The sequence below is a fragment of the Podarcis raffonei genome, chromosome 2 (assembly GCF_027172205.1).
Source record: "Podarcis raffonei isolate rPodRaf1 chromosome 2, rPodRaf1.pri, whole genome shotgun sequence".
In the NCBI taxonomy this organism is placed as follows: Eukaryota; Metazoa; Chordata; class Lepidosauria; order Squamata; family Lacertidae; genus Podarcis; species Podarcis raffonei.
In genome coordinates, this window is record NC_070603.1 from 97,899,842 (window position 1) to 97,909,840 (window position 9,999).

The following is a 9,999-nucleotide window of genomic DNA, read 5'->3' on the forward strand; positions in this document are numbered from 1 at the left end:
ACAGGGGCAGTAAAATAATATCTATACTAGGATGGAGCATGGGAGTTTCCAAATTATGCAGAAGTCTTTCTTGGGCTGGATACTTAAAAGACAAAATAAGCGTAAGGAGATATTTCAGGGAGAGGGCTGACAACCCCCCCCCCCTGCAGCTTGTTTTGGTAATGATAGTAATGAGTACACACACACACACACACACACACACACACACACACAGTGCCTGCTTCTAAATAAAGGAGAATCAGGCCTTCATTGAAGTTTATAGTGAGTGGGTATTATTTCCTCTGGGGCAGCTAATGCCAGTGAGTACAACAGAATAGTGATTGGCAATTTGGAGTTTGACCAAACCACAGTTTAGTGTGGACCCCTTAAGGAAACTCTAGGCATAGAGACCTTAGCCTAAGTTGCTGACTCCGACAACTACACATGTGCACAACACCATTAAAGCTGCAAAAAGTTTCTTCAGGCACAGAATATGCAGTCCTCTATTTTCTAGGAGTGTTTTAACTCCCCTGCTTTATTTTCCTCTTTTAGATTAGGGCACCTTATTTTTACAGAATTAGAAGTGTTGAATGCATTAGTCATAAGTGCTGACCCACATAGCTCTTATATGGTTAAGGTGCATCTATTAATGTGCATCTAGCTCTCTTTTCCTTGTAATAAACTGATCTTTCATGGAGATCTGTGTGAGAGAGATCCTCGGGTAAAAAGGTACTATTCGGCACACATTCGTGGAGCTGTTTCTCCACACAACAGGATTCGCCTCTCTAGGAAGCATGTTTCAAGGGACTCGCGTACATGTGTGCCCACACATGTTCTGTGTGTAACAATACATATCTGGAAACATGCATCAAATGCACACTTTGGACAAATTTATGCAGGATAAGGCTTTCAATGTTTACTAGCCATGATGGGTGCAGTTAACTGCAGCTTTCTGGCATAAGTTTTCAGTAGGCATCTTCCTCCTAGACTTCCTGACTGCTACAGAACTTTTAGACTTCATGTGAAACATAAATAATATTTTAGTATTTATTCTGAACTCCTTTAAGATCCTTTGATGGGCTGAGGCAATGGTATAACATGTCTGTCTGTGACGTGTTTAATTTTAAAGAAACTGCACAAAACACAGAGCCTCAGTTAGGACAAAAGGGACAATGAGATGAAAACAGATACAGTATATGAGGAGGAAAGACATATCTACAACCGGAAAATAGGACTGTGCTGCTGTGGGACCCTGAAATGCCATGATATCAGGACCAGATCTATGGGTGATAGCCAACTAAGCCATACTTAGTAGACCCATTGATTTCAGTAGGTTTGCTCTGTGACTAACACCCATAGATATCACCCATCATGCAAACAATGAATAGTCTTGCAGCAATTTAAAGGCTATCTACCGTACTGGCCTGAACAGAAGCCTCACTTTCCCCCCAAATTACGACCATGAAAAGTTAAAATGTGGCTTATATTCGCGACCTTACGGTATGCAGCCAGGAGCATGGGGTAAACAGCGCCAGGAGTGCGGCAAAGTGGCGCCCGCCCCATGCATAGTCCCCCGTCCTCTCACCCAAGCCGGGAAGGGAGAGAGCGAGGAAGGGGAAAGGCCGTGGCAACGCAGTGTGCCCACCCCCAGTATGCAGCCAGGAGCAGCAAGGAATGGAGCGGCTTATATTCAGGTATTTTTTCTTTTTTTTCTCTCCCCCCCCCCAATTTCAAAGGTACAGTTTATATTCAGGTGCGGCTTATATTCGGGCCAATAGGGTAATTTATAATGGCCTAAGGCCCTAAGCTTTCATGAACCAGGGTCTGCTGTATTCAATGCCTGAAGTGCTACCCTAAGTTTTCTCTGTTCCTATGTGACTTTCATAACAATCCAAATTGCTGAAATGAAAACACTCATGGAACTTATTTTATGTACCAGAGATACTTTTTATTGGATGTGCTCTGTTGCACCGCATTTGGCACTTATTCTCGACTGCTTTAGAATACTAATGATATTTCATACGATCCGAGGAGTGAAGGAACAGAGTCACATTAGTCCTCTCTAATAAAGCTCTCTCATGGAGAGCAGGTGATAATCTCATTGGTTTCCAAATGCAACAAGCGAATAGTTAGTTAGACCACTCAACGATTGCGGCGTATTTTTTATTTTATGGTAGTGTCACTATATAGATAGATAGATAGATAGATAGATAGATAGATAGATATATGATTTTGTTTCTAAGTCAACTTTTCACCAGTTTTTACATGAAGCATGAGGATAAATCAATAGTTATTTCATTCTACCTCTAGGCCTTAGGGCATATTGCAATTTTAATATGCCATTTTACATTGTACTCCAAGGTATGTCTGTGCACGACAGACCCAGAAGCACCTTTCAACTAGCTGGGGTGGATGGAACTGACTGTTGGATATTTCATACTCTCCAAGTGTCTCTATTTTCCAGGGACAACCCCAGAATTACAAATGCCACCTGGCATTCTGATTTGATCCCAAAATGCCCCTATTTCCCCCACCAGTGCCACCACCGAGCTGAGGGAGGAGGATGAGCCAGCACTTGTCAGCTGCTGTGGCAGCGGTGGCTGCAAGGAAGCGTTCTGTTGCCTGTCCATGGGCTCTCCATGGCTGCCACCGCCAACGGCGTAGCTAGCCACTTGGGTGCCTGGGGCGACTCGTGCGCCCTGCAGCCGGGGGCGGAGCGAGGTCTCCCTGTGAGTGTGACCTGAGCCAGAGAAATATTGCCTCTTGCCACAAGGGATGGGGGAGAAATTTGATTCAGTACACATTTAAAGGCAAGCCAATGGAATTTCCACTTTCCAAAACAATATAAGAACTGAAATACAGGCATCCTTCAAAATATGTACTTCTACAAATTTTCTAGTGCGGTTCTCCAGCCAAGTAATTGTTGGTCTTTGTTTGTAATTGTTGCTAGATATAATAATAAAAGGAGAATTCCCTGAATGCCTATATCCAGGTCTGGGGCAAGTACTCTTTGGTGAGAGAGCGCCACAGCAGAGATTTAAAATCACGAAATATGCAGCAAAGTTAAGTATGGAAATATAGACTGATAGACTTTTGAAATATCCCCTTCTAAGTTGCTTCCAAAGTTCCCCACTTCCCTTAGCATAGAAAGAGACCACGTTTGGTAAATTAAAAATGGTTTACTTACAAACTCTTCAAAGGTCAAATTCATGTGCTTTTCCATACAGCAGTAAGAAAACACAGGCAGTGAGACTGAGGTTCCAAAGTGGTGAGAATTTCTGAATTATCCACATAGAAACACAAAGATGTTTTGGTTCAGCTACATGGTCTAAGCTTAGAGCATCCAACTTAGACCTCCTTGCTAGCAGATTTCACATGATGGAATGGGAAGAACAAAGGCTTGACAACCCTCCCTCCGAAGGTGAAGGGAAGAGAGTAGTGGCACATCTTGTATTCTATCAACACAGTGGTGCTTCTGCAGCCTTTCTCAACCTTGGGTCCCAAGATGTTTGTTGGACTACAGCTCCCATCATTCCTAGCCAGCATGACCAGTGGTATGCAATGATGGGAGTTGTAGTTCAAAAACATCTGCAGATCCCCAGCTGAGAAAGGCTGTTCTAGAGTGTCCCTCAGTTAGCAGATCCCTCTATCAAGCTGTCACATATAAGCAGAAATTGGCAATTGATAGAATCTGACCCAAAATTGGGGTCCATAACTCAAATCAGATGTACATGGCCAAGGTGGCGCAAAGATAATCTGTACTATTCAGAGTAGAGCCATTTTAAAAAATGGACCCAAGTTACCATGGGCCTACTCTTTGTGGGACTAGCATTGGATACAACCCTCTCCCCTTAAAAGTCCCGAACACTTTCCTACATACTATTGTCCTCTTCCAGGAGTTTCCAACGGTAGCGGCTGAAATAGAGAAATAATTTCTCTGGAAATAATTCAAATGGTTGACATGAGTAAGAGGTACAAAGGTCTTCCAAGAACATCTCTTCAGTGTAGAAAAGTGTTTCTAAATTAATACTTAAATGTAAAACACTCAACACCGCCGTAAATTTAATATCCACAAAGTGTTGGCTGAACGCTATGAACGAAACCAGGGCAGAATGTTTAATGGAGTGCTTGCCAGTATACTATGCATTATTTAAAGTTTAATTTGCTACTGCTGGTACCTTACACACTGATGGTGTCCATAGCGGCTTTTCAGAACAAGTTCTCTCAAGGAACCATCTGACTATTCTGGGCCTCAAGCTACAGTAGTCATTTAAAGATCACCTATTTTTTATTTACTCAAAATTCTATTTATTTTATGTTTATTTCATATTCCTGTATAAAATTCAAATGTAGGTATTTCTTAAATGCATTTATTTATTGGATGGTCATCTGTTATGGATGCTTCAACTGAGATTCCTGCCTTGCAGGGGGTTGGACTAGATGACCCTCGGGGTCCCTTCCAACTCTGCACTTCTGTGATTCTGTTAACAATGGCCTGTAAATGGGAAATTCCTTCTGTGTACATATTTGCTTCTCTTTTGTAGTTTACAGCTTCCTTTCATTTCAAATGGAGCCCACATGAACATTTTCACAGACTGGTTCATTGAGGTAAAGAAGAAGGGGGGGGGAACCAGTACTACACATTGTGAGTCACAGGATAGCTGCAAAAAGGCGAATATGGAAAGTGAGGGTGAGTTCCCAGTGACCAAAAGGAAGGAAAAAACAGCCAGGCCAGGAACCCTAAGGGAAGGTGGAAAGGGAACTGCTGTGGAAAACTTTCTGAGACAGAGAAGAGATGGGGAGAGACGTCAAATTCTCGACAAGGGACTCAGCTATACAGCTCAAATAAAACGTTTTAAGTGCGTTTTAAGTGACACTCAATGGCGATGCTTTAAGGCAAATTCAATGTATTTTTTTAAAATATGTGTCTAGATTCCACCTAGGAGAAGCATGAAGTGGACGAAAAGGAACGGAGAGGTGGAAGATGACTTGGCCAACTGGCCAAGAACAAGCTGGACCCCCACATCTTTTCTTTGGTGTGAGGGGTGCCAAAGAGGGACAGGAATGCCATTAAAATTCTCCCCCATGTTCTTGAGAAATCTCTTCAGTGAATGCCAGGCAAAAAGACTGCTTCCCTGGTACATCGTTGCTGCTGCTGCGTTGTTTATAATACAGTCGTTGTGTTAATCAACAGGATGGCACCTCTGTGGAGGCAGACTTACCACCATTGCCCTCCCAGGTGCTTCGCTTTCGTTGTCACCAGAGATAAAGAAGAGTTTGGATTTGATATCCCACTTTATCACTGCCCTAAGGAGTCTCAAAGCGGCTAACAATCTTCTTTCCCTTCCTCCCCCACAACAAACACTCTGTGAGGTGAGTGAGGCTGAGAGACTTCAGAGAAGTGTGACTGGCCCAAGGTGACCCAGCAGCTGCATGTGGAGGAGCAGGGACGCGAACCCGGTTCACCAGATTACGAGTTCACTGCTCTTAACAACTACACCACACTGGCTCTTGAATTCGCTGTGGACCATCTCACCTGGTGATGAGCCCCCGCCAGCCCTGAATGGTAGCTAAGCCAGGAATGCTGCGGGCCCTCAGAGTGCAGCACGACTCATACTTGCGGTGTGGGCTGGCTTTATTTTTCTGCGTTTCAGTTTTGATTGTAGCCCCCTGTATCTTTGTAGTCATTTTTTTCATTGGCTTGGATCCTAACTGGAATGAAACAGAAGGGCTTCTGGGAACCAGAGGACGTTCACACTGGAGGGTGGCATTTTTCACTAGTCCCCCCTTCCCCTGAAGGCCCTTGCACTGCTTTTCGTAGTGCACTTAAACCCTCTAGAACTGTTTTTTGAGGGGACATGGAGAGATCAGTGGGGAAAACCAGCTACCCTTCTGTTGATGGCAGAGCCCCATTAGCAGAACTAAAGGTGGCGCTGTGGTCTAAACCACTGAGCCTCTTGGGCTTGCCAATCAGAAGGTTGGTGGTTCAAATCTGCACAAAGGGGTGAGCTCCCGTAGCGCTGTCCCAGCTCCTGCCAACCTAGCAGTTCAAAAGCATGCCAGAGCGAGTAGATAAATAGGTACCACTGTGGCGGGAAGGTAAACGGCGTTTCCGTGTGCTCTGGTTTCTGTCACGGTGTCCCATTGCTCCCGAAGCGGTTTAGTCATGCTGGCCACATGACCCAGAAAGCTGTCTGTGGACAAATGCTGGCTCCCTTTGTCGCCTTTGACTGGACTTAACCACCCAGGACTCCTTTACCTTTACCTTATTAGCAGAACTCCATTTACAGGATGTGCCTGTCAGCAAATCCTTGGTTTCAAGGCATAAGCTACTGTAATACTGGATTTATCCTCCCGAATTATTGAATTGTTGGTTTTATCTTCCTCGAATTTATGTTTTATCACAATCTCCTCTTCCCTCCCCCCAAAAAACATGTTATGTATTTTGAGAATAAGTTAATGTTTATTGTATGGTGCTTTGGGAAGTGTTTAATGTGGAAAAGCAACATATAAATAAACTCAGCTCAGCACTGGGTATCACAATTCTTATTTGTAATTTTTAATATGGATTTTATTCGTATCTTAGGTTCAAGGACCAAGGGAACTCTAATAATTACACGAGTCAACCCTGACAGTAAAATACCACCGACAATTTGTCTTAATAGCGCAGTGCATGTCTCAAACTGGTAGCTGTTGGTATACATGTCAAAAGCCTCATCGTGGAAAGCAGGGACATTTATTTTAAAATTAGCCTGGAGATGCTTTTCATATTACATTTTTAAAAAGCAGCAGCAATGGGCCAATGCTGTGGCAAGCTTGCTCATTTTTTATTTCTGCCATCGCATTACTCATCTATAGTGCTCCCTTTGTACGTCAAACGTGCATATAAAATATACCCGCCTGTATGAAAAATGTAATTTAAATATAAAATTTGCCCTAAAGTTAGCAGGCTAGAATAAATTAGAACAGTTGAATGATCTGTCACTGACATGGGCAAGTTATGCACAGACTTGGTGGGTTGCAAATCTTGCGTCCCCGGCTTTCTCTTTTATAATTTTTTGACATTTGATTTGACAAGGCAGGGAAGTGTAAAATGATGTTGTAAACCAAAACTGCCTTTCACTAGTCTATCAACTACAACACTGATAGCAGGCTATCGTGTTGTGAGCAACAGACAAATTACCATGGTAGACCTTTCTGATTAACATGTTTGGGCTCCTCGCTGTTCCAGGGATATGTGAGCTGACAACTTCAATTCAATTAAAAGCATCGCAAAATGGACCGATTTCATTAAGTGGCACAGAACAGCCACCATATCCCATTCCCCGTGAGACATTTTGATGGGATCACTTCTGTAACAAGTAGGAGTCACACATCAAATTCTGGCCTTTGCTTTATAAATGCATAATGCACCACACCAGGGACGAAAATAATGATCTTGGGAGTCAAAGGTAAAAACCTTTGCAGCCCGAAATATAAAGGCATCGCACAGAGATCTGTGCCGCTGGAACATAATCCCTTATACTTTACCATTCAGGCAGATTAAAGATTCATAGCCTGTGTATTCCTTACATAAAGCATCAAATCTAATATCAAATCTGGCTAATCTTTTTAAAAATAAGGTTTCTAGTCTTCATTGTTGCAGGAAACATTTGAAAATAGTGGAGGCTGTGAAACCGCACATATCTACACAGTAAGCTGAGTTGTCATATATGTGGGAGGAGATCAAAGAATTCTGCACCTGCTCAAACAGGACTTAATTTATGCATCTGATTAATTAGATTCTAGTACAGGCATAGCCAACACAGTTCCCTCTGCCCCAGATGCTGTTGGTCTCCAACTCCAATTAGCCTTGTCCAACATGATCAATAGCCAGGGATGTGTTTGCCCCCCAAAATGGAAAATATTGTAACATTTGGTTGTAAAACTGCTGTGAAAATTGGAGGAGAGTATGTATTGGTGATGTTTCAAATGCTGGCCAATCATCCACAGCTGGCTTTTGTTTCTAACATACACAACCAACTGCCTTTCCCATAACTTTACCCCAGAGAGAAAGATCCATTTGTAATAACTACTGTGAAAGTGTTCCCAAAACTGGTTGAACTCCAACATTATGTTTTTCCATGATCAATGTGTGTTGCTTTATGAGGTTTTCAGCACAATCCTACACATCTCTTCTTAGAAATCAATCCTATTAAGTTTGATGGGTGTCAATATATATGACGAGGGCACAAGGAGAAGGGGGCGACAGAGGATGAGATGGTTGGATAGTGTTCTCGAAGCCACAAACATGAGTCTGACCAAACTGCGGGAGGTAGTGGAGGACAGAGGTGCCTGGCGTGCTCTGGTCCATGGGGTCACGAAGAGTCGGACACGACTAAACGACTAAACAACAACAACAACAACAATATATATGACAACAGCCTTCACATTACCTTATGAATGATAGCCACACAGTCCCAATCTTATCAATGGATTGGAAAGAATGGTCATTCTTAGATAATGCTCAACACTCTAAATGGCTGGTCTGGTCTCATGGATATCTCTGATTCCCCCCCCCAAAAAAGTGTGTGTGTGTGCGTGCGCGTATTGTGGGGAGTGAGAGCTCCTTTTATATCTCAGTTTTTTAAAAATGAAATATAATAGGAGTACCGTATCAAATATTCCCACTGCTAGTTTTTAAAACAAAGAAAGAAGCTGTCTTGACACAGATCTCTTGGGGCTGTGATTTTTACAGGTGCTGAACGCTTCTATGCCATCAACATCAATTGGCAATGACACGAATTAAATCATATCTGAACATATAATTGTGTAGCGCTAAAGATGAGATTGTCCACAATGTCAAGTTCAATCATTCAAAGGCACCTTTAATGTAGTTAGCCATGGGGTGGGGTGGGGGGGAAGTATGGCTAAGAAGCTTAGCAGGGAACCACACCTAATAAAGCACTGCTTTTACGAGGAATTAGCACCCGGAAAATGCCAACAATTGAAATAATCCAATTTTGAAATATTCCCCCCTCCCCTGATTTAAAAAAGAATGGCTTTAAAGTGAAATGATAGAACCTGCTGCTTTTCTAACTCAATGGCTTGTGACAGAGCTTTAAATAAAACCTCAGCCGCAAATGACGGAGCTTAATCATTCCAGTGAACATGGGGAAAATCTACTTTTCTTATTAGTCCTCGTTATAAGGAATGCCTAGCCGTAGCAATTTCAGCACTCCTCCAAGACTTGCCTACTAAATCTTTCACATTAGCAACGGCCCCATCCGCTGAAAAGCCAAATGCCGAGGTTTTACAGATCTTCCCTTGAAGCCAATTTCAGGCTTTTAAAACCTTTGCCAAACACCACCTCAGCTTTTTTACAGTCCTGTTTTCATGCCAATAAACGGACACCATGGTTTGCTCATAGAAATGGTAAATGCATCACTCTATCAGATGGCATGCACAATGCACATATCTTTAGACAAAGTTATCTCCTGACTTATTGTTTGAGGGGGCTTGCATCCATCACATCCGTGAGCAAAAGGGCAAAACAGGCAATTTTCACAAGATCCCATTTTCTACTTCAGCCTCTTGCACTACCTCCCATGCGGTTCTGGAGGGTACCCAAACTGTTCAGGGATGAGCTGTTGGCAACTCTGTTGGAAGCAGGTGTTGGATTTCACCAGCTTCAGCTTGAAAGTGTGCCAGAAATGGCCAAACTGTTTTGATCAGACCCAACAGCAAGACATGACAGAGGCGTATAAGGTTTTGCATGGTGTGGAGAAATCAGATAGGGAGAAAACTGTTCCTTTTTTCTAGATTGCGCATAACCGCATCTTGTAACAATGTTGGGAGTAAAACAACAATGCTTGCAATAAGCTCCTTGGACCGATGTGGGGTGACAGAAAGAAAGTCAACCTTTTCCTCCTCGCCGATTGCTTCTCTTTTAGTAACTACTACGGGGTGAGCTCCCATTGCTCAGTCCCAGCTCCTGCCAACCTAGCAGTTCGAAAGCACGTCAACGTGCAAGTAGATAAA